Raw genomic sequence first — 24,590 nt, 5'->3', positions numbered from 1 at the left:
TTGTTTGGTTTAGCTCTCAGCAGCCCGCTTCTGAGCTCTGAGGAAGCTTGCCTTCTTTTGAGCTACCGGATCCTTCTTCCGAGCAAGGGACATTTTGGGACGGTTCCACCTCTTCTTTTAAACTTCTTTCTTGGGCTTCTTTTCATAGACTGGATTCTCTCATATTGCAGCATGAGCTTTCTTATACATCTCCTCCATCATGTCTGGAGTTATGCTGTTCTTTATGTATTGAGAGAACTGTTTCTTGTAAGCATCTTCATCTTCTTTCATTAAGTAGTGCATGCAATCTGCAGCATTCTGGCCTATGATGTGCTTCCGGTGTACTTCCGCATTAAATTCCTTGCTTTCAGAATCATAACCAGGAAATCGTTTGGTACCATGAGGGATAGACAAGCCTCCATCCACAGCTCCCTTCAGGGCGCCGAAAACTTTATTGCCAGTGGTAGTTCTGGCAAGGCCTGCATCCAAATAGCAGGTGAAGGCACCTGGCTGACCATCAATGCTTTCCACGTTGTATTCATTGCCAGTCACCTCCACTTGGCCTTCATAGATCTTGTCCATGCCAAACCTATTGAGAAGCCTGCGGGCCAGCAGCAGGCTAGTACGATATGCTGCAGCATAATTTGTCAGGCCAACCTTCCCACCATATTTTGGCAGTTCGTGGGCATATGCTGCGCAGACTATCATATCCCCCTCTATACGGGCATAAGCAATCTGACAAATGATATCTCTGTTTGTTACACGAACTATCATCCTGTATTTGGGTGTGTTGTATTTATTTTTATCCTGTATCACCAAGCGTTTGTGAGCACAGTAATCAGTTTTACCCTCTCGTCGTCTTCTAAATTTCACTTGGTATCTCTTAAAGTAGGCCTTATTCTTAACAACTTTAACAAACCCCATCCTGCAGAACTGAGACCCACGTCCGCGGCTCAACAGAGACCTGCAGGCCCAGCGGCGCTGGGAAGAGGGGGAAGGGTCCCCTATTTTGAAAGTGTAATCTGGAGGTTACAATAAGCAACTTAAGTGAAAACAATCTGCTTCAGGTTAATAATCTACTCAAATATTTTTGTCTGCCCTTTTCTCTTCTCTCCTTCTGAGTACTCTTATTAACACATATGTTGTTACTCTTTAATTCCACATATGTTTTCTACTCTTAATTACATGTATATTACAACTTAATTACACATACATTGTTACACATCCTGTTAGGATGGGGTTCCCCAACCCTAGGGCCATGGACTGGTACCAGTCTGTGGCCTATTAGAAACTGGGCCACACAGCAGGAGGTGAGCAGTGGGCAAGCAAGCATTACTGCCTGAGCTCCGCCTCCTGTCGGATCAGTGATGGCATTAGATTCTCACAGGAGAGCACATCCTATTGTGAACTGAGCATGTGAGGGATCTAGGTTGTGCACTCCTTATGAGAATCTAACTAAAGCCTCCCCCAGCTGGCTGTGGAAAAATTGTCTTCCACAAAACTGTTCCCTCGTGCCAAAAAGGTTAGGGACCACTATATTATGGTATCCAATGGGTATCTCTTCATTTTTCTTCATTATTTTTCTTTCTACAGTCTGAATTATCTTTATGGATCCATGTTCAAGTTCACTGATTCTTCTGCCAGGTCAAATTTGCTTAGCCCCACTAGTGAGTTTTTCATCTAAGTTATTATATTTCACAACTACAGACCTTCTATTTGGTTTATCATTTCTATCTCTTTATTGATATTATCTATTTGATGAGTCTTTGTCATCACACTTTCATTCTTTAATGTGGTTTCTTTTGGTTCTTTGAACATAGTTATGATACTTATTTTGAAATCACGCCCTAACATTTGGGGCCCCTCAGAGATAATTCCTATTTACTGCTCATTATTCTTGTTTAAGGGTCACAATTTTCTGTTTCTTTGCATATCTCATAATTTTTTTTGTTAAAAACTTATTTTAGATAATGTATCATAGAAACTCTGGATTCTAATTCTTCTCCCTAACCAGGGATGATTTCTGTTGCTCGTTTGTTTGTTGGCTTGTTTATGCCTTCTCTGCATGGATTCTGCAGCGTCTGTGTTCTCCTGCAATGTGCAGCCACTGGTGTCTCTGCTCAGTTTTGTTTGTTTTAACTCTTATGTTTGTTTTGTAAGCCCGGCTTCATTGGTGTCACCCCTGGATCAGCATAACCTAGTGGTTAAACCATGATTAGTCAGACATTTGTTTAAACATCTTGAGCCAGTGAATCTTCCACCCTCTGCTGAGGGGATCTATGTGTGGGTTGGGACATTCAAAGTTCAGGCACTTTACAACTCTGTCCTGTATTTTACTGTCTGATTTCAAAAGGTCTCACAGTCAGCCAAGGATAAGTAGATAGCAGGAAACCTCTCTGATCTCTCCTGTGAGAATGTACAATCTTCCATATCTCCAGACTTCCTTTTAAAATTTTTCTTAATCTGTCGCTTGCCCAACCAGTATTGGAACATTAGGTTGCTGTGATGTTGGCTGCCTCCAATTATTTGCCACTGAAATCGCTGTTGCTTGACATAGTGCATAGGGTTTTCTGTGGAATTCAACATCAGATGAGCCTTCTTGGTTGCTGGTCCTTAAATCTACTGTGCCCCTGAGCTTGGGTGGGGAGATGGCAGCCCCATGTTAAATCAGAACAAACCCTGCTATTCTTAGGAAGGTTTAATTTTTTTTTATTTAATTAGCACTTTTCAATTTTTATATTTCTTTGGTTAATTTCCAGACTTCTTAAATGGTTGTTTTTGACAGTTTTGTCCAGTTTTATCATTGCTTTTCAGGGAGTGGTTATACCAAGGTGCTCATTCCACCATCTCAGAAGTGGTCCCTATCTTGTTAATTTTATTTTTAAAATACATATAACATTAACATACTTCCAAAAGTCAATACTAAACAAAAGGAGCTACTGAGAGAAATCTTCCTCTCATCCATATCTCTTCCATCCTAATTCCCCCTACCCCTTATAGGTAACCAGTTTCAGTGTTTTCTAGTTTATAGTTTGTGTGTGTGTGTGTGTGTGTTATGAGACATGATAATTTTCTCATTTCCCAAAAAAGTACTATTCTATATATGCTCTTTTGAATTTTGCTTTTCTCACCTAACATCTCCTAGAAATCACTCAATATCCATTCACAGAGATCTTTCTCATTTTATTGCTAAAGTTGCATAGTATTCCTTAGTGTGTCTGTACTATAACCTTTCAACCAATCTGTTATGCTTGCATGTGTAGGTAGTTTCTAAATGGCAGCTATGCTCACCATTCTTTGGCTTTCCTACCATGTCTCTGAGAGATACATCTACTCTATCAATCGAATCTACCCCCAAGAAGTGATTCTCTGAGGCTGCCACCTCAAATCTTAGTCATTCGCAAGAGCCTCCACTATAGCTGCTGCTCTGGGCTGTCTATTTCTGACATGTGTTCTCCATGTTGACATTTAATGTTGAGCCTTATTTTTCTGGTGATAATTCTGTCTGTGCTGCTTTTTAGTCTTCTATGCACCCTTTAAATTTTTTAAAATAACATTTCAAAATATACAATTCAGTGTCACTTAGTACATTTACAATGTTGTGTTCTCTGTGCCATTTCTAAGAATTTATTTCCAATCTCAAGTCATAAAGATTTACTCATGTTTTCTACTAAGGAATTTATGCCTTTAACTCTTATTTTTTGGTCTCTGATCCATTTTGAGATAATTTTTATATGCTATGAGGTATGGGTCCAACTTCATTCTTTGATATATGAGGATCCAGTTGCCCCAGCACCATTTGTTAAAAGACTACTCTTTCCACTGATTTCTTGACACATTTGTTGAAAATGAATTGACCATATATGTGAGTGTTTATTTCTACGTTCTCTATTATATTCCATTGGTCTGTATGTCCATCCTTGTGTCCTAGAGACCACAATGTGTCAGTACCACATTATTTTGATTACTGCAGCTTTGTAAAAGTTTTGAAAATGGCAGGCCTGAGTCTTCCAACTTTGTTCTTTTTCAATTGATTTTAGATTATTTAGGGCCCTGGAAAAATTTCATTTACATTGTAAAATCAGTTTTTAAATTTCTGCAAATAAAAAGGCCCTTGGGATTTTGATAGGAGTTGCATTGAATCTGTAGATCACTGGGTAATATTGTCAACTTAACAATATTAAATCTTCCAATCTGTGAACACAGGATGTATAGTTCTATTTATTTAGGTCTTCTTTAATTTTTGTCAACAGTGTTTTGTAGTCTTTAGTGCAGAAGTCTTTCACCTTCTTGGTTTAATTTATTCCCAGCTATTTTACTCTTTTTGATGCTATTATAAGTAGAATTTTAAAAACTGACTTCCTTCTTGGGCTGTTCATTCCTGGTATATAGAGGCACAAATGATTTTTTAAAATAAATGTTGAACATGTACCCTGCAATTTTGATGGACTTGTTTATTAGCTCTACTAGTTTGTGGATTCTTTGAGATTTTCTAGATATAAGATGTCATTATTGAATAAAGAGTTTTACTGCTTCCTTTCCAATTTGGATGCTATTTATTTACCTGTTTGTTGATTTATCTGCCTAATTGTCATGGCTAAAACTTTCAGTACACTGTTCAGTAGCACTGGGTAAAGCATACAGCCATATCTTATTTTTGGTTATGGGAGAAATTTTTCAGTTTTTTTCTCATTAAGTATATTAGCTGTGGATTTTTCACAAATTCTCTTTAACACATTTTGAAAGTTCCATGTTTTTATCCTGAAAGATTGTTGAATTTTGTCAAATGCTTGTTCTGAGTCAATTGAAATGATCACATGGGGTTTTTTTTCTTCATTTTATTAATGTGGTGTATTATACTGATTGATACTCTTGTACTGAACCACCCTTGCATTCCTGAGATAAATTCCATGTGGTCATGGTATATAATCCTTTTTAATATGCTGCTGAATTTGGCTTACTAGTACTTTGTTAAATAAAATATTTTAGTATCTAGTTTTTCTTTTCTTGTGGTATATTTGTCTGGCTTTGGAATCCATGTAATACTGGCCTCATAGAATGTATTGCAAAGTGTTTTCTCCTCCTCTGTTTTTTGGAAGAGTTTGAGTTAATTCTTCAAGTGTTTGGTATAATTCAACAGTGATGCCATCTGGTCGTAGCATTTTCTTCATTGGAAGGTTTTTGGTTACTGATTCAAACTTTCTACTTGTTATGGGTCTGCTCATAATTTCAATTTCTTTTTTATATTAGTATTTTGTGAATTTGTCCATTTTATCTAGGTTATATAATTTGTTGGTATACAGTTATTCATACTATTCTCTTATCACACTTTTTATTTCCATAAGGTCAGTTATATCGTTCCCACTTTTTTTCTTATTTTTGTTTTTTTCTGTTGTGTTCCTACTTTTGTTTATGATTTTAGATATGTGCAACTTCTCTAATTTTTTCTTACTAATTCTAGTTAAAGGTTTTCAACTTTGATCTTTTCAAAAATAAGCAACTTTTGGTTTTGTTAAATTATCCCTGTTGTGTATTTAATCTCGAATTCAGTTATCTCCACTCTCATACATATTATTTCATTCTCTCTTTTAACTTTAGGTTTAGTTCGTTCTTCTTTCTCTAGTTACATAAGGTATAATATTAGGTTATTGATCCTCCTTCTTTTTCAGTGTGGGCATTCACAGCTATAATTTTTCCTCTAAGCACTTCTTTCACTACATCCCATAAGTTTGAGTATGTTGTGTCTTCATTTTCACTTTTTGAAAGTATTTTATAATTTTCATTCTGATGTCTTCTTTGACATAATAATTTTTAAAGAGTGTGTAGTTTTATTTCCATGAATTTGTTAATTTTTAGATTTTTCTTCTGTTACAGATTTCTGGCCTCACTATATTGTAGTTAGAGAAGATATTTCGTGTGATTTCTTTATTTTTAAATTTATTGAGACTTTTTTGTGGCCTAACGTATCATCCCTCCTGGGGAATGTTCCATGTGCACTTAAGAAGAATGTGTAGTTAAGTGGAATGTCCATATTTGTTTGTAGGTCTAGTTGGTTTATAGTATTGTTCAAGTCCTCTCTTTCTTATTGGGCTTTTGTCTGGCTGTGCATTATCTTGTGGTTTTTGTTTTTTTTAATTTTAAAAATATGCGTATTTAGTGTATAAAACATACAATCATTAACATAGTGATGCAAATTAATATATCCATCATCTCACAGTTATTCTTTTGTGTGTATAAGTGAGAAAAGCTATAATCTACTCAATTGACAAAAATTCCAAATGCAATACACTATTAACTATTCTCATGTTATACATTAGATCTCTAGACTTGTTTATCCTATATATCTGCTACTTTGTATCCTTTGACCTACATCTTTCCATTTTCTTTCACCACACCTTGCCCACGGTAACAACTATTTTATTCTATCTCTGTATATTTGACTTTTTTCTTTTTAAGATTCTACATATAAGTGAGATTATTTAAAACTTTCATTTGTATTTGGCTTATTTAACTTAGCATAATGTCTTCCAGTTTCATCCATATGGCAAGTGGCAGGATTTCCTTCTTTTTTAATGCGGAATAATATCCCATTGTACACATATACACCACAGTTTATTCATCCATCAAAGGACACTTAAGTTTATATATTGTGACTCATGCGTATAATGCCACAATGAATATAAGAGTGCAGATATCTTTACGAGGTGGCGATTTCATTTTCTTTAGGAATATACCCAGGAAGAGGGATTACTGGGTCGGATGATGGTATATTTTCAATTCCTTTAGGAGTCACCATTCTGTTTTTCATTATGGCTACACCAATCTACAGTCCCACCAACACTGTACAAGAGTTCCCTAACCCTAGCCAACACTTAATAGCTATCCTAATGGGTGTGAGGTGATATCTCATGGTAATTTTGATTTGCATTTCCCTGATGATTAATGATATTAAATGTCTTTTCATATATGTGTTTGCCATTTTTATAACTTCTTTGCAAAAATGTCTACTCAGGTCCATTGCCCATTTTTTAATTGGGTTATCTGTTTTCTTGCTATTGAGTTGTATGCATTCCTTATAAATTTTGGATATTATCCCCTTATAAGATACATGGTTTGCAAATATTTTCTTCTAATCCATAGGTTACCTTTTCATTTTGTTGACTGTTTCCATTCCTGTGCAGAAGTTTCTTAGTTTGACGGTATACCAATTATTTGTTTTTGTAGCCTGAGCTTTTGGTGTGATCTCCAAAAAATCACTGCCAGAGCCATGTCGAGCTTTTCCCTTCTGTTTTCTTCTGGTTTTGGGTTTTGGTCTTATGCTTAGGTCTTTTATCCATTTTGAGTTTATTTTTATTTATGGTGTAAGGCAGTGATATCCAATCTTTTGGCTTCCCTGGGCCACATTGTAAGAACAATTGTCTTGGGCCACACATAAAATACGCTAACAATAACAACAGCTGATTGGCTAAAATAAATGCAAAAAAAAAAAAAAACAAAAACTCAATGTTTTAAGAAAGTTTACAAATTTGTGTTGGGCCTCATTAAAGCCATCCTGGGCTATATGTGGTCTGCGGGCCATGGTTTGGACAAGACACAAAACTGGGTTTCCTAACATCATTTATGAGCGAGACTATCCTTTCTGTGTTGTTTTCTTCATGTTCTTGTGGAGAATTGGTTGATCATATATCTTTGAATTTCTTTCTTGGCTCTCTATTCTGTTCCACTGGTCTACATGTTTGTTTTTCATGCCAGGACCATACTGTTTGATCAATAGTTTTGTAAAATAAACCAGAAAGTATGATGTCTCCAACTTTGTTTTTCAGAACAGAATTTTCAGAATTTCATTGGCTAGTAAAGGTTCTTGCTATTCCATACGAACTTCAGAATTTAAAAAAATTTTCCATGGGATTTTGATAGGGATTTTATTCAATCTGTATATTGCTTTGGATATTATTGACATTTTAACAATATTATTCAGATTCATGAGCATGGGATATCTTTCCATCTATTTGTATCTTGTTTAATTTCTTTCATCAATGATTCATAGTTTTCAGTGTACAGGTCTTTCATCTTCTTGGCTAAATTTATTCCTAAGCATTTTTTTTGATGCTATCATAAATGGGATTGTTTTCTTGATTTCTTTTTTGGCCAGGTCTTTATTTGTGTATAGAAATGCAACTACTTTTTTATATTGATTTATATTCTACAACTTTACTGAACTCATTTATTAGTTCTAACAGGTTTCTTTAGCAGAGTCTTTGGGGTTTTCTATATGTAGGATCACGTCATCTTCAAATAGAGATAATATTACTTCTTTCTGATTTGAATGCCTTTCATTTCTTTTTCTTGTCTGTTTGGTCTTGCTAGTACTTCCAGTACTACATTGAGTAGAAGCAGCTAGAGTGGGCATCCTTGCCTTGTACTGTATCATAGTGGAAGAGCTTTTGTTTTCCTTCATTGATTATAATGTTAGCTGTGGGCTTTTCATAAATGGCATTCATTATATTGAGGAGTGTTCCTTCTATACCTGAACTGTTAGAATTTATCAAGAAAGGATGTTCAACTTCATCAAATGCTTTCTGTGTGTCAATTGAGATGATCATGTGGTTTTCATCTTTCAGTCTATTAGTGTATATCACATTGATTGCCACATGTATATTAAACCAGACTTGCATGCCAGGGATTAATTCCACATGGACATGATGTATAATCTTTTTGCTGTGTTAAATTTAGTCTGCTAATATTTTATTAAGGATTTTTGCATCAGTATTCTAGGGTTATATTGGCTTATAGTTTCCTTTCCGGTGATGCCTTTGTCTCACCTGGGTATCAGGGTGATGCTAGCCTCATAAAATGTGTTAGGAAGTATTCCGTTTAGCTCCATTTTTTTGGGAAGAGTTTAACAAGTATTATTATTATTCGAATATTGGGTAGTATTCAGCCATGAAGCTATCTGGTTCTGGGCTTTTCTTTGTTGGAGGTTTTTTTTTTTTTTTTTTTTTAACTTTTATTTTTGATTTAGAGGGTATATGTACAGGTTTGTACGTTGCATGATGGGTATATTGAGTATATTGCATGATGCTGAGGTTTGGGGTGTGGATAAGCCTATCACCCAGGTAGTGAGCATAGTACCCAGTAGGTAGTTTTTCAGCCCACCTCTCTGTTCCTCCCCCAAGTAGTCCCCAGTGTCTGTTGATCATCTTTATGTTCATGTTTACTCAGTGTTTAACATGCAGTATTTGGTTTTCTGTTCCTGCATTAATTTGCTTAAGATAGTGGCCTCTGGCTGCATCCATGTTGCTGCAAAGGACATAAGTTCATTCATATTTCTTTCTTTCTTTCTTTCTTTTTTTTTTTAAATGGAGTTTCGCTCTTGTTGCCCAGGCTGGAGTGCAATGGTGTAATCTCGGCTCATTGCAGCCTCTGCCTCCCGGGTTCAAGTGATTCTCCTGCCTCAGCCTCCTGAGTACCTGGGATTAGAGGCATGCACCACCATGCCCAGCTAATTTCATATTTTTAGTAGAGGTGGAGTTTTTCCATGTTGCTCAGGCTGGTCTCGAACTCCTGACCTCAGGTGATCCACCTGCCTGGCCTCCCAAAGTGCTGGGATTACAGGTGAGAGCCACCGCACCTGGCTGAGTTCATTCATTTTTACAGCTGTGTGGTATTTCATGGTGTACATGTACCACATTTTCTTTATCCAATCCACCATCGATGGGCATCTAAGTGGATTCCATGTCTTTGCTATTGTGAATAGTGCTGTGATGAACATACAAGTGCATGTGTCTTTTTGATAGAACAATTTATTTTCCTTTGAATATATATCCAGTAATGGGATTGCTGGGTCAAATGGTAGTTCTGTTTTCAGTTTTTCATTTGAAAAATCTCCAAACTGCTTTCCACAATGGCTGAATTAATTTGTATTCCTGCCAACAGTGTATAAGTGTTCTCTTTTCTCTGCAGCCTTCCCAGCCACTTTTATTTTTTTGACTTTTTAATAATTGCCATTCTGACTGGTGTGAGATGGTATCTCATTATGATTTGGTGGGGTTTTTTTTGTTGTTTTTTTTTGTTTGTTTTTTTTGAGACAGAGTCTTGCCCTGTCTTCCAGGCTGGAGTGCAGTGGCACAATCTCAGCTTACTGCAACCTCCACCTCCCGGGTTCAAGCAATTCTCCTGCCTCAGCCTCTCGAGTAGCTGGGAATACAGGTGACTGCCACCACACCTGGCTACTTTTTGTGTTTTTAGTAGAGACGGAGTTTCACCATGTTGGCCAGGATGGTCTCGAATGCCTGACCCCAGATGATCCACACGCCTCGGCCTCCCAAAGTGCTAGGATTACAGGTGTGAGCCACTGTGCCTGGTCTCATTGTGGCTGTGACTCACATTTCTGATTATTAGTGATCATGAGCATGTTTTTTTGTTTGGCTACTTGTGTATTTTCTTTTAAGAAATGTATGTTCATGTCCTTTGCCGATTCAATTGGATTATTTGTTTTTCGCTTGTTGATCGGTTTAAGTTCCTTATGGATTCTGGATATAGGACCTTTGTCAGATGAACAGTTTGCAAATATTTTTTCTCCCATTGTATACGTTGTCTGTTTACTGATAATTTCTTTTGCTTTGCAGAAGCTCTTTAGTTTACACTGTGATCTCTTTGCTGTTGGTCTGTTCAGGCTTTCTATTCCTGATTTAATCTTAGCAGGTTGTATTTTTTCTAGCAATTTATCCATTTCCTCTAGGTTATTCAATTTGTTTGGATATAATTGTTCATAAAAGTCCCTTATGATCCTTTTTATTTCTGAAGTACCTGTTGTAATATATTCTCCATTTTCATTCTGATTTTGTCTTCTCTTTTTCTTGGTCCAAGAGTTTGTTGATTTTATTTTTCAAAAATCAATTCTTTGTTTCAAAAATTGAAGTCTTAGTTTTATTGACTTTTTTCCCCTATGGTTTTTCTATTCTAATTTGTCTCTGTTCTGATCTTTATTCTTTCCTTCTGCTAACTTTGGCTTTAGTTTGTTCTTCTTTTTCTAATTCCTTGAGGTATAATTTTAGGCTATTTATTTGAGATATCTCTTCTTTTTTTAATGTAGGCAAGGCATTTAGCACTGTAAACTTCCCTCTTAGAACTGCTTTTGCTGAATGTTTTGCTTTTGGTATGTTGTGTTTCCACTGTCATTTGTCTGAAGATATTTTTAAGTTTCTGTTTTCATTTCTTCTTTGATTCTACCCATTGCTGAAAGTAACTTACTGAAGTCCCTAAGTATTATTGTAGAACTGTCTTTTTCACTCCAATTCTGTCAATATATTTTCTTATATTCTGGGGCTCTATATTTTGGTGTGTCTACATTTCCAATTACAAAGTCTTGAGTAAGTTACCATTTTCTCAGTATGTAATGTCCTCTTTTGTCTCCTCTAACAATTTTAAAATTCAAGTTTATCTCTTTTATTAGTATAATTACCTCCAGCTTTCTTTAGGTTACTATTTGTATGAAATATCATTTTTCATTCTTTCACTTTCAATCTACTTGTGTCTTTAGATCAAAAGCGAATTTGTTATAAATAACATAGGTTGATGGTTTTCTTTTAAATCCATTCTGCTAACCTCTGCCTTTTGGAGAATTTAATCAATTTACATTTAAAGTACTTATAAAAAAGAAATTCTGACATTTTGTGCCTTTTTTTTTTCCCCCTTACACTTTTTAAATACAACATTTCCTCCCTTACTGCCTTTTTTTGTGTTTGTTGATTTTCGGTAATGTACCATTACAATGCTCTATTCGATTGTCTGTATGTGTTTATGTGTATTTTAAAGACTTCATATTTTTAGAGCAGTTTTAGGGTTCAGCAAAATTGAGAGAAAAGTACAGAGATTTCCCATATACCCACTGCACCCATACATACACAGCTTTTCCCATTACCAACTCTCCCACCACAGTGGCAACTTATGAACTTATGAGTGGCAACTTTGTTACAACTTATGAATCTGCATTTATACTTTATTATCAAAGTCCCTAGTTAACATTAGGGCTCACTCTTGGGGTGTACATTCTGTGGGTTTCTACAAATGTGGAACATGTTGATATGGTTTGGCTCTGTGTTCCCACCCAAATTTCATCTAGAACTGTAATCCCCATGTGTCAGGGGAGATGGCCTGGTGAGAGGTGACTGAATCATGGGGGCAAACTTCCCCTTGCTGTTCACATGATAGTAAGTGAGTTCTCATGAGATCTGGTTGTTTAAATGTGTGTGGCACTTCCCATCTCGCTTTCTTTCCCTCTCCATGGTAAAGATGTGCCTGCTTCTCCTTCGCTTTCCACCATGATTTTAAGTTTCTGAGGCCTGGCAGTCATGCTTACTGTACAGTCTACAAAACTGTGAGTCAATTAAACATATTTTCTCACAAATTACCCAGTCTCAGGTAGTTCTTTATAGCAGTGTGAGAACAGACTAATATACATGTATCTACCATTATAGTATCATACAGATACTGTATATTTATATACATTTGTACATTTTCACTGCCCTAAAAGTACTCTGCACTGCCTATTCATCCCTTCTTCCCCACCAACCCTTGGCAACCACTGAACTTTTTACTGTCTCCATAGCATTGTCTTTTCTGAAATGCAATATGATTGGAATCATACAGTATGTAGTATCTTCACATTGCCTTATTTCACATAGTAATATGTTTTTTAATTACCTCCCTATCTTTTCATGGCTTTATAGCTCATTTCTATTTAGTGATGAATAGTATTTCATTGCCTGGATGTACTACAGTTTATCTGTCTACTCACCTACGGAAGGACATCTCGGTTGCTTCCAATTTCAACAATCACAAATAAAGCTTCTGTAAACATCTATGTGCAGATTTTTATGTGAATGTAAGTCTTCACCTCCTTTGAGTAAATACCAAGGATGTGATTGCTGAATTGCATGGTAAGAAAATGTTTAACTTTATAAGAAACCACCAATTTTGATATACTTTGGATTGTTTGGGGGATATATATACACATTCAGAAGTGGAATTGATGGATCCTGTGATAATTCCATTTTTAATTTTTTGAAGAACCACCAAACTCTTTTCTACCAGGGCTGCACTACTTTACATTCCTATTAATGGTGTATGTCAAAGTGGCTGTACCATTTTGCATTCCCACCAGCAATGGATGAGTGTTCCTGTTGCCCCACATATTGGCAAGCATTTGGTACTGTAAGGGTTTTGAATTTTGGCCATTCTAATAAGCGTGTAGATATATCACATTTCTTGTTTTAATTTCCATTTCCCTAATGACATAAGATGTGGGGCATCTTTTCGTATACTTAGTTGCTGTCTGTGTATCTTCATCGGTGAGATGTCTGTTAAGGTCTTCAGTTCGTTTTGTAATCAGGTTGTTTGTTTTCTAATTGTTAAGTTTTTAAGGTTCTTTCTATATTTTGGATAACAGTCTTTTATCAGATATATTTTTTACAAGTATTGTCTCCCTTCTGTGGCCTGTCCTTTCATCCTCTTGATAGTATGTTTTACAGAGCAGAAACTTTTATTTTTAACAAAGTCCAGCTTATCAATTATTTCTTTCATGAATCATGCCTTTGGTGTCATATCTAAAAAGTCATCACCAAACTAAAGATCATCTAGATTTCTTCTTATGTTATCTTCTGGGATTTCTGTTTATTGTTGATTTCCAAATCTTTTATTGTGGTAAAATACACTTAACATAAAAATTACCATCCTAACCAATTTTAGTGTACAATTCAGTGAACATATTAGATACTTTCACAATGTTGTGCAATCATCACTATCATCCATCTCCATAACACTTGTCATTTGTAATTATGAAACTCTATATCCATTAAACAATAATTCCCTAATTCCCCCACCACCTCCATCTCTTGAAAACCACCTTTTACTTTCTATGTCTCTGATTTGACTATTCTACCTCATGTAAGTGGAAACATACAGTACTCTTTTTGTGACTGCTGTATTTCATTTAACATAATGGCCTCGAGGTTCATCCATGTCGTGGCATGTGTCAGAATTTCTTTTTTATTTTTAAAGCTGAATAATATTACATTGTATGTATACACCACATTTTGCTTATCCATTCATCCATGGACATTTGGGTTGCACTGATGTTTTAACTGGTCTAAATAATGCCACTATAATCATGGGTATACAGGTATACAAATATATCTTTGAGACTCTGCTTTTAATCCTTCTGGGTAAATACACGGAAGTAGAGTTGATGGATCAGATAATTCTGTTTTTAATTTTTGAAGGAACCACCAAACTGTTTAACATAGAGGCTGCACCATTTTGCATTCCCACTAACAGTGCACAAGGATTCCAATTTCTCCATGTCCCTACCAGCACTGGTTATTTTCTGTTTATTTGGGATTTTTTTGAGACAAGGTCTGGCTCTGTCACCTAGGCTGGAATGCAGTGGCGTGATTATGGCACACTGCAGCCTCAACCTAGACCTCTGGGCTTAAGCGATCCTCCCACCTTAACCTCCCACGTAGCTGGTACCAGAGATGGGTCTTACTGTGTTGCTTAGGCTGTGATTGTTTTTTAATAGTAGTCGTCTGAGTGTATGTAGGGTTGTAGTTTTGACTTGTATTTCCTCATGATCAGTGACGTTAAACAACTTTTCATGTACAATTTCCATTTGTATACCTTCTTTGGAGATATGTCTGTCCAAGTCCTTTGCCCATGTTTTTTCCTTCTTTCTTTCTTTTTTTTGAGGAGTCTCGCTCTGTTGCCCAAGCTGGAGTGCAGTGGCACCATCTCAGCTCACTGCAAGCACCACCTCCCGGGTTCATGCCATTCTCTTGCCTCAGCCTCCCGAGTAGCTGGGACTACAGGCGCCTGCCACCACGCCCGGCTAGTTTTTTGTATTTTTAGTAGAGATGGGGTTTCACCGTGTTAGCCAGGATGGTCTCCATCTTCTGACCTCGTGATCCTCCTGCCTTGGCCTCCCAAAGTACTGGGATTACAGGCATAAGCCACTGTGCCCGGCCCCTTTGCCCATTTTTCAGTTGCATTGTTTTTTGGTGATGATTTTTAGAAGTTCTCTATATAATCTGGGCATTAATCCCTTATCAGGTATGTGATTTGCAAATATTTTATCCCATCCTGTAGGTTGTCTTATTACTTAGTTGATATTCTTTTAATGTACACAATGTAAATTTTTTAAATTTATCTATTTTTACTTTTATTGCCTGTGCAAGTACAATTTATCTATTTTTACTTTTATTGCCTGTGCCTTTGGTGTCATATGCAAGAAGCACTGCCAAATCCAATGATGTAATATTTTTCCCCTATGTTTCCTTATAAGACTTTATAGTTTTAGGACTTTGACCCACTTTGAGTAAGTTTTTGTACACGGTGTTAGGTAAGGGTCTCAACTTCATTCTCTTTTATACATGGTGTCAGGTAAGGATCTGAACTTCATTCTCTTTAGTTAATTTTTGTACATAGTATTAGGTAAGGGTCTCAACTTCAGTTTTCCTGGCACCATTTGTTGAAAATACAGCACTTTCCCTATTGAATGCTCTTGGCACTCTTCTCAGGAATCATTTGATCATGTATACAATGGTTTATTTCTGGGCTCTCTATTGAATTCCATTGGTCTCTACATCTTTCTTTATATCAATACCACATAGTTTTGATTACTGTAGCTTTGTAATAAGTTGGGGTTTTTGATTGTTTTTCAGACATTCTCACTCTGTTGCCCACGCTGGAGTACAATGGCATTATCACTGCTTACTGCCACCTCAATCTCCCAGGCTCAAGCAATCCTCCCACTTCAGATTCTTGAGTAGCTGGGAATACAAGTGTTCACCACTACACCTGGCCGATTATTTTATTTTTTGTAGAGATGAGGTCTCCCTGTGTTCCCCAGGCTGGTCTCAAACTCCTGGGCTCAGCAGTCCTCCCACCTCAGCCTTCAAAAGTGCTGAGATTACAAGTGTGAGTCATTGTACCTGGCCTGTAGTAAGTTTTGAAATCAGAAAGTGTGAGTCCTCCAATGTTGTTCATCATTTTCAAGAATGTTTTAGCTATTCAAGGTCCCCTGAGATTCCATATGAATTTTAGGATGGGGTTTCTTCTTTCTGCAGATAACATCATTAGGATTTTTATTGGGATTCTCTTGGATTTGTAGATTGTTTTGTGTGGTATTGACACCTTAACAATATTGGTCTTCCAATCCATGAACATAGGATGTGTTTTCCCTTTATGTCTACTTTAATTTCTTTCAGCATTGTTTTATAATTTTCATTGTACAAGACTTTCACCTCCTTGGTAAAGTTGATTCCTAAGTATGTTATTCTTGACGCTTTTTTCAGCTTTTATTAAGGTATAATTGACAAATTAAAAGTGCATATATTTAAGAACATATTTTACCTACTGTGAAATGATTACTACAATCAAGCTAATTAACATATACCTCACGTAGTTGCCACATGTGTGCGTGTGTGTGGTCAGAAAACCTAAGCTATACTCTTAGCAAATTCCAAGTTAGAATACATTAACTATAGTCACCAATCTGGACATTATGTCTCAAGAACTTACTCATCTGATAACTCTACGTTTTACCCTGCAACCAACATTTCCTAATTCCCCCACTCCCTGACCCCTAGTAACCACCCTTCTACTCTGTTTCTCTGAGTTCAAGCTTTTTGGAATTCCATATGTAACTGGGATAGTGCAGTATTTGTCTTTCTGTGTCTGGCTATTTCACTTAGCATAATATCCTCCAGGTTCATCTATGTTGTCACAAATTGCATGATTTCCTACTTTTTAAAGGATGAATATTTCTGTGTGTGTGTGTGTGTGTGTGTGTGTGTGTGTGTGTGTGTGTATGTGATGTGTTTATTTGGGATTTTAGTGATACACACACACACACAATGTTTTCTTCCTTTCTTTCTTTTTGAGACAGGGTCTCCATCTGTCATCCAGGCAGGAGTACAGTGGCACAATCACAGTTCACTGTAGCCTCAGCCTCCTGGACTCAAGTGATACTCCTGCCTCAGCCTCCCGAGTAGCTGGGACCACAGTCATGTGCCCCCATGTCCAGCTAATTTTTAAAATTTTATATAGAATAGGGTATCACTATGTTTCCCAGGCTGGACTCAAACTCCTGTGTTCAAGCTATCTCCCACCTTGGCCACCCCCAAGTACTGGGATTACAGGTACAAGCCACCATGCCTGGTCCACATTTCTTTATCCACTCATCCATAAATGAACACCATGTTGTTCATTTCTTGACTACTGTAATGTTGCAATGAACATGGGAGTGCAGATACCTCTTCAGGATACTGACTTTGTTTTCCTTAGATATACCCAGAACTGAGACTGCTGGATTATATAGCAGTTCCATTTTTAATTTTGTAAAGAAGATCTATCATGTTTTCCATAATGACTGTATCAATTTACATTCCTAACAAAAATGTATAAGGGACACCTTTTCTCCACATCCTCACCAACACTTGCTATCTTTTGACTTTTTGATAATAGCTATTCTAACAGTTGTGAGGTGATATCTCAGTGTGGTTTTGATTTGCATTTCCCTGATGATAAGTGATGTTAAGCACCTTTTCATATACCTGTTGACCATCTGTATGTCTTCTTTGGATAAATGTCTCTTCAGTCCCTTGTCCATCTTAACAGGTTATTAATGGGATTATGAAGATTTTTTTGCTATTTAGTTATATGAGTTCCTTATATATATTGATATTTATAGCTTGTCAGATATATGGTTGGAAATATTTTCTCCCACTACATGTGCTGCCTTTCCATTCTGTTGTTTCCTTTGTTGTGTACTTTTTTGTTTGATGTAGTTCTAATTTATTTTTGCTTTTTATTCCTTGTGCTTTTGATGTCACATCTAAAAAATCATCACAAAGACCAATGGCAAGGAGTTTTCCCCTGTTTTCTTTTATAGGTTTTATGGTTTCAGGTCATATGTTTAAATCATATTCACTTTTCTGTAAAGTGTAGGGTAAGGTTCCAATTTCATTTTTTTGCATATGGATATCCTGGTTTCCCAGTGCCATTCAAGAGAGTACCCTTTCCCCATTATGTACTCTTGGTGTCTTTGTCAAAGATTAGTTGACCATAAATGTGTGGGTTTATTTCTGTGCTTTCTATTCTGTTGCACTGGTTTATTTCTATACCAGTACCATGCTGTTTTGGTTGCTATAACTTTGAAATATAATTCAAAATAAGCATGTGTAATGCCTCTTACTTTGTTCTTATTGCTCAAGAATGCTTTAGATCTTTAAAGTCTTTTGTAGTTTCTTTCAAATTTTAGGATTTTTTTGTATATGTGTGTGAACAAAAGTCACTGGAAATTTGATAGGCATTGCCTTGAATCTGTAGATCACTTTGAGTAGTATAGATATTTCAGCAATATTGATTCTATTGATCTACAAACACCAGATATCTTTCCATTTATTTGTGTCATCTTAGAATTCTTTCAATGTTTCATAGTTTTCAGTGTCTAGGTCTTTTACTTCCTTGGTTAAATGTATGCCTAAATGTTATGCAGTCCAATTTCTCTATTTTTTATTTTATCTGTGCCTTTGGTATTATCTCATATCCAAATGAAATCAGTACCAAATCCAATGTCATGCAGTTTTTGCCCCATGTTTTCTTCTAAGAGTTTTATAGTTTTAGGTCATACATTTAGGTTTGTGGTCCACTTTGAGTTAATTTTTGTATATGGAGTTAGGTAAAGGTCTCAACTTCATTCTTTCACATGAAGATATCCAGTTTTCCTGGCACAATTTGTTGAAAAGGTAATTCATTCTCCATTGAATGGACATGGCATGCTTGTCAGAAATCATGTGTTCATATATGAAAGGATTTATTTAGGAGCTCTCTTCTTTTTGATGCTATTTTAAATGAAATTGTTTTCTTAATTTGTTTTTCAGGTTGTTCATTATTAGGTGTATAGAAATGCAAATGATTTCTGAATGCTGATTTTGTATCCTGACACTTTACTGAATTAGATTATTACTTCTAACAAGTGTTTTTTGTGGAGTCTGTAGCATTTTCTACATATATGATCGTGTCATCTGCAAACAGAGACAATTTTACTTCCTTCTTTCTGATTCGAGTGTATTTATTTGTTTTTCTTGCCCAATTCCTCTGGCTAGGACTTCCAGTACTGTGTTGAATAGAAGTGGTGAGAATATCTTTTTCTTGTTCCTCATCTTAGACGAGAGGCATTCAGCTTTTCAGCATTGAGTATGATGTTAGCTGTGGGCTTTTCATATATGGCCTTTATTGTGTTGCAGTACATTCCTTCTATACCTAATCTGTTCACAGTTTTTATCATGGAAGGATGTTGAATTATGTGAACTGCATTATTTGCACTTATCAAAATGATTGTATGATTTTTATCTTTGATTTTATTAATGTAATGTATCCCATTTATTGCATATATACATTTAACTGTCCTTATGTACTAAGGATAAATCCCATGTGTTTGTGATATATGATTTTTTTAATGTGTGGTTAAATTAAGTTTGATCACATTTGATTGAAAATTTTTAAGTGTACTGTCATAAAAAATATTGACCAGTTATTTTCTTTTCTTATATTGTCCTTGTCTGGCCTTAGTATGAGAGCAATGCTAGCCTTGTAAAATAAGTTGGGATTGTCCCCTCTTTGTTTGGGGGGAATATTTTGATCTTATACTTCCCCCTCTACATTTTATTTTTGATGCCCCAAGGTATACCTTTTAATATTGTGTATCCATTGAGAAATTATTAAAACAATAGTAATTTTTAATTATTTTTCTTTTAACCTTTATACTAGAGTTATGTGACTTATATACTACCATTACACTATTAGAGTATTCTTAAGTTGCCTATATATTTATTTATTTATCAGTGAATTTTGTACTTTCGTATGTTTTCATGTTACTAATTAGCATCCTTCCATTTAAGCTTGAATAACTCCCTCTGGCATATCTTGTAAGGTAAGAGTAGTTGGTGATAAACTCCCTCAACTTTTGTTTACCTGAGAAAGTCTTGTATCTGTTTCATATCTGAAGGACAGCTTTGCTGTGTAATGTATTCTCAGATGGCAGTTTTTTTAATCTTTCAGAACTTCGAATATATAATTCTGTTATTTCCTGGCCTGGAAAGTTTCTGCTCAGAAATCCACTGATAGCCTTATGGAGGTTCCTGTAGATGTAAGAACTTTATTCATCTTGCCGCTTTCAAAATTATCTTGTGTTCCATTTTTTACAGTTTGATGGTAATATATCTAGGTGAAATCTCTTTTACATGGAACCTAATTGTAATTCTTTGAGCTTCATGTACCTAGATGTCCATAAATCTGGGGAGAACCTCAGATATGGGAAGTTTTCAGCCATTATTTCTTTCAATTAGCTTTCTACCCTTTACCTCTCTCCTTTCCTTCTATAAATCCTGTGTGAACATTCACTCTCCTGCTGGTGTCCCATAAATCCTGTAAACTTCCCTTACTACCTTTTCATTCTTTATTTTTCTCCTCTACTGGATATTTTCAAATAATTTATCCTCCAGTTGACAAATTCCTCCTTCTATTTGATTAAGTCTGCTGCTGCTGCTTTCTATTTCACGTTTAATTTCATGCATTATATTCTTCACCTCCAAAATGTTTGCTAATTTTTTAGGATTTCTATTTCTTTATTAAATGTCTCCTTTTGTGTATTAATGATTTCTCTCTTCTCTGGTAGCACACTGAACTTCCTTAAATCAGTCATTTTTAATTTTCTGTAAGGCAATTAACGTATCCCAATTTCTTTGGAGTCAGTCCCTGAAAATTATTGTATTTCTCTGGTGGGTGCTATGTTTCCTTAGGTTTTCTGTTTCTTGTTACAATGAATTGAAATCTGCTCACTTGATGGAGTGTTAAGTAGGTAGGGTGCAGCAGCTGTAGCCCAGGTGAGAATATAATGGAATACACTTCTTGCAGCTCCATCAGCTGAGGTCAGCAGTGGCAAACATTACAAGGGTCCTTGGTGGCCAAGGCTGAGTGTCCTGATGCTGTTGTGTAAACAGAGTTGTGTTCATAATATCCCTTTCAGATTGTTTGTGATTAATGTATAGAAATGCAACTGAATTTTGTGTACTGACTTACTATCCTGCTACTTTGCTGAATTAATTTATTCAGTTTTTGTGGTGAGTTTTCAGGGATTTCTACATATATGATCATATCTATGAACAAATATAATTTTAATTCTTCCTTTCCAATTTGGATGCCTTTATTTCTTTTCTACATTCTCTGGCTAGAAAGTCTACTACTATGTTTAATATAATGGCTGAAGTAGGCATCTTGCTTTATTCCTGATGTTAGAGGAAAAGCTCTCAGTCTATTCACCATTATGATGCTCCTTGTGGGTTTTTCTTCTAGGAGTCTTTTTCTTTGTGTCCTTTTATTTTTAGTCAACATGTAATAATTGTAGATATTTATGGGATATACAGTGATATTTTGATACATGTATACAATGTGTCATAATCAAATCATATTCATCACCTCAAATATCATTTCTCTGTTTTGTGAGCAGTCAAAATCCTCCATCTTTCTGTGCCTAATTTCATTTAACATATTCTCCAAGTTCATCCATGTTGCTGTGAATGACAGGACTTAATGCTTTATTATGACTGAACAATATTCCATTGTGTTTACATACCACATTCTCCATTCATCTGCTGATGGAGATTTAAGTTGATTCCATATCTTAACTGTTGTGAACACTACTGCAATAAATATGAGAATGCAAATATCTTTTCTATATACTGATTTCCTTTCCTTTGAGTTAATACCTGGTAGTGGGATTGTCAAACTGTATGGTAGTCTACTTTTAATTTTTTTGACAAACACCATAGTATTTTCCTTAATGACTCACTAATTTATATTCCCATAAATAATGTATTATTTCCCTTTTCTCTGCATCCTTGCCAGCATTTGTTATTTTTTGTCTTTTTGAAAACAGCCATTCTAACTGAGGTGAAATAATGTATCATTGTGGCTTTGACTTGCATTTCTGTGATGAGAGATGTTGAACATTTTTTCACATACCTGTTGGCCAGTTGTTCTATTTTGCACATTTCTAAATCAGATAATCTGGTGTTTTTTGCTGTTGAATTGTTTGAATTCCTTGTATATTCTAGATATTAATCCCTTGTCAGATGAATATTTTCTCCCATTCTGCAGGATCTCTCTTAACAGTTTATTGTTTCCTTTTATGTGTAGGTTTTTAGTTTGATATAGTCCCATTTGTCTACTTTTGTTTTTGTTGCCTGTGCTTATAAAGTCTTACCCATAAAATCTTCGCCTGGACCCATATCCTGAAGGATTTCCCTTCTGTTTTCTTCTAGTACTGTTTGCTTCAGGTCTCATGTTTAAATCTCTAATCAATTTTGAGTTGATTTTTTTATATGCTGAGAGATAGTCTAGTTTCATTCTTCTGCATATGGATATCCTATTTTCCCAACATGATGCGTTTAACATAGTGTCCTTTTCCTGAAGTGTATTCTTGGCACCTTTGTCAAAAACCAGTTGTCTGTAAATAAATGGATTTAATTCTGGGTTCTCCATTCTGTTCCATTGGTCTATATGTCTGTTTTATGCCCATTGCATGCTAATTTGGTTACCACTGTTTTGTATACATGGGGGATTGCTTCCAGGCCCCCCTGTATATACCAAAAGCCATGTATATTCAAGTCCCAGAGTCAGCCCTGTGTAATGCACATATACAAAATGTTAGCCATCTGTATACATGGTTTTCACTTTTGTGAATACTGCATTCTATCCTTGTTAGATTATGGGGAAAATCCACATATAAGTGAACCTACACAGTTCAAATCTATGTTGTTGAAGAGTTGACTGTATTTTGATGTCAGGCAGTGTGGTGCCTCTAGCTTCATTCTACCTGCTCAGCATTGTTTGTCCTATTTGCAGTCTTTTGTGGTTCCATGCAAGTTTAAGGATTGTGTTTTTTCTATTTCCGTGAAGAATGTTTTTTTTTTTTTTTTTAGATTTCTCTTTTCTCTCTTTTTTTTTTTTGACTGATACATAATACTTATGGAGTACATGTGCTATTGCTACATGCATTGAATGTGTAATGATCAAGTCAGGGTATCCATCACCCTCAATTTATCATCTGTATGTGTTAGGAACATTTCAAGTCCTCTTTTTTATTTAGAAATATACATTGCATTGTTAAATATAGCCAACCGACTCTTATCAAACATTATAAATTATTTATTCTAACTAGCTGTATATTTTTGTCTAGTAACCAACATATCTTCACCCCCCAAACATACCTTTCACAGCCTTCGGTATCTATCCTTCTACTCTACCTCTATGAGATCAACTTTTATAGCTCCCACGTATGATAATAATATAATTATCTTTCTGTATCTGGCTTAAAATAATGACCTCCAGCTCCATTCATGTTGCTGCAAAGGACATGATTTCATTCTTCTTTGGTCAATTAGTATTCCATTGTATATATTTACCTCATTTTCTTTTTCCATTTATCTACTGATATACACTTAGGTTCCTGAGTCCATATCTTTGCTGTTGTGAATAGTGCTGCAATAAACATGGGGACGCAGGTATATTTTTAGTATACTGATACCTTTTCCTTTAGATAAATATCCAGTAGTGAGATTGCTGGATTATATCATATTTCTCTTTTTAGGTTTTTCAGAAATCAAACTGTTTTCTATAGTATTAATTTATATTCCCACCAACAGTGCATAAGAGTTCCTTGACATCCTCTCCAGCATTGGTTATTTTTTGTCTTTTTAATAATAGCCATTCTCATTCTGGTTTTGACTTGCATTTCCCTGATAATTACTGATGTTGAACATTTTTTTCATATACCTATTGGCTACTTGTATGTCTTCTTTTGAGAAATATCTATACATGTCTTTTGCTCACTTTTTATTGGAATTAATTGGTTGTTTACTATTGAGTTATTTGAGTTTCTAGTAGATTCTGGGTATTAGTACCTTGTCAGATGAGTAGTTTGCAAATATTTTCTCCCATTCAACCAGCTGTCTCTTCATTCTGGTGATTGTTTCCCTTGCTGTGTACAAGCTTTATCATTTAATATAGTCCCATTTGTCTATTTTTGTTTTTTGTCCGTGTTTTTGAGGTCTTATCCATAAAATCTTTGCCTAGACCAACGTCCTAAAGTGTTTCCCCAATGTCTCCTTCTATTAATAATGGTGTTACTGTTTCATGCCTCATGTTTAAGTCTTTAACCTGTCTTGAGTTGATTTTGGTATGGCAAGAGATAGAAACACTTTCATTTTTCACATGGATATCTAATTTTCCCAGCTCCATTAAGTGAAGAGGGTGCTCTTTCCCCAGTGTATGTTCTTGGCACCTTTATCAAAAATCCGTTGGCTGTAAATACATGGATTTATTTCCAGGTTCTACCCTGTTCCATTGGTCTATAAGTTTTTATTCCAAAACCATGCCGCTTTTGATGCTATAGCCTTATATTTTTAAGTCAGGCAGTGTGATGCATCCAGCTTTCTTCTTTTTACTCAGAATTGTTGTGGCTATTCCAGCTTTTTTTTTTTTTTTTTTTT

At 35.6% G+C, this 24,590-nt stretch overlaps 1 protein-coding gene and 1 pseudogene across 3 annotated transcripts in view; one reads left to right on the top strand and one right to left on the bottom strand.

Moving 5' to 3' along the window:
* The window catches only part of KCNQ1 (potassium channel, voltage gated KQT-like subfamily Q, member 1), a 405,403-nt gene that overhangs the window by 170,027 nt on the left and 210,786 nt on the right, over nt 1-24,590 (top strand). The gene's annotated exons all lie outside the window — the stretch shown is intronic.
* LOC105545315 lies at nt 10-976 on the bottom strand (annotated as a pseudogene). Its single transcript, XR_001006900.1, has one exon. The product of XR_001006900.1 is annotated as a 60S ribosomal protein L5 pseudogene (transcript).

This window comes from Mandrillus leucophaeus, unplaced genomic scaffold (genome assembly GCF_000951045.1).
Source record: "Mandrillus leucophaeus isolate KB7577 unplaced genomic scaffold, Mleu.le_1.0 Scaffold325, whole genome shotgun sequence".
Taxonomy (NCBI): Eukaryota; Metazoa; Chordata; class Mammalia; order Primates; family Cercopithecidae; genus Mandrillus; species Mandrillus leucophaeus.
Note: the sequence above shows the minus strand (reverse complement) of the source record. Positions and strands in the feature narration are given on the sequence as shown.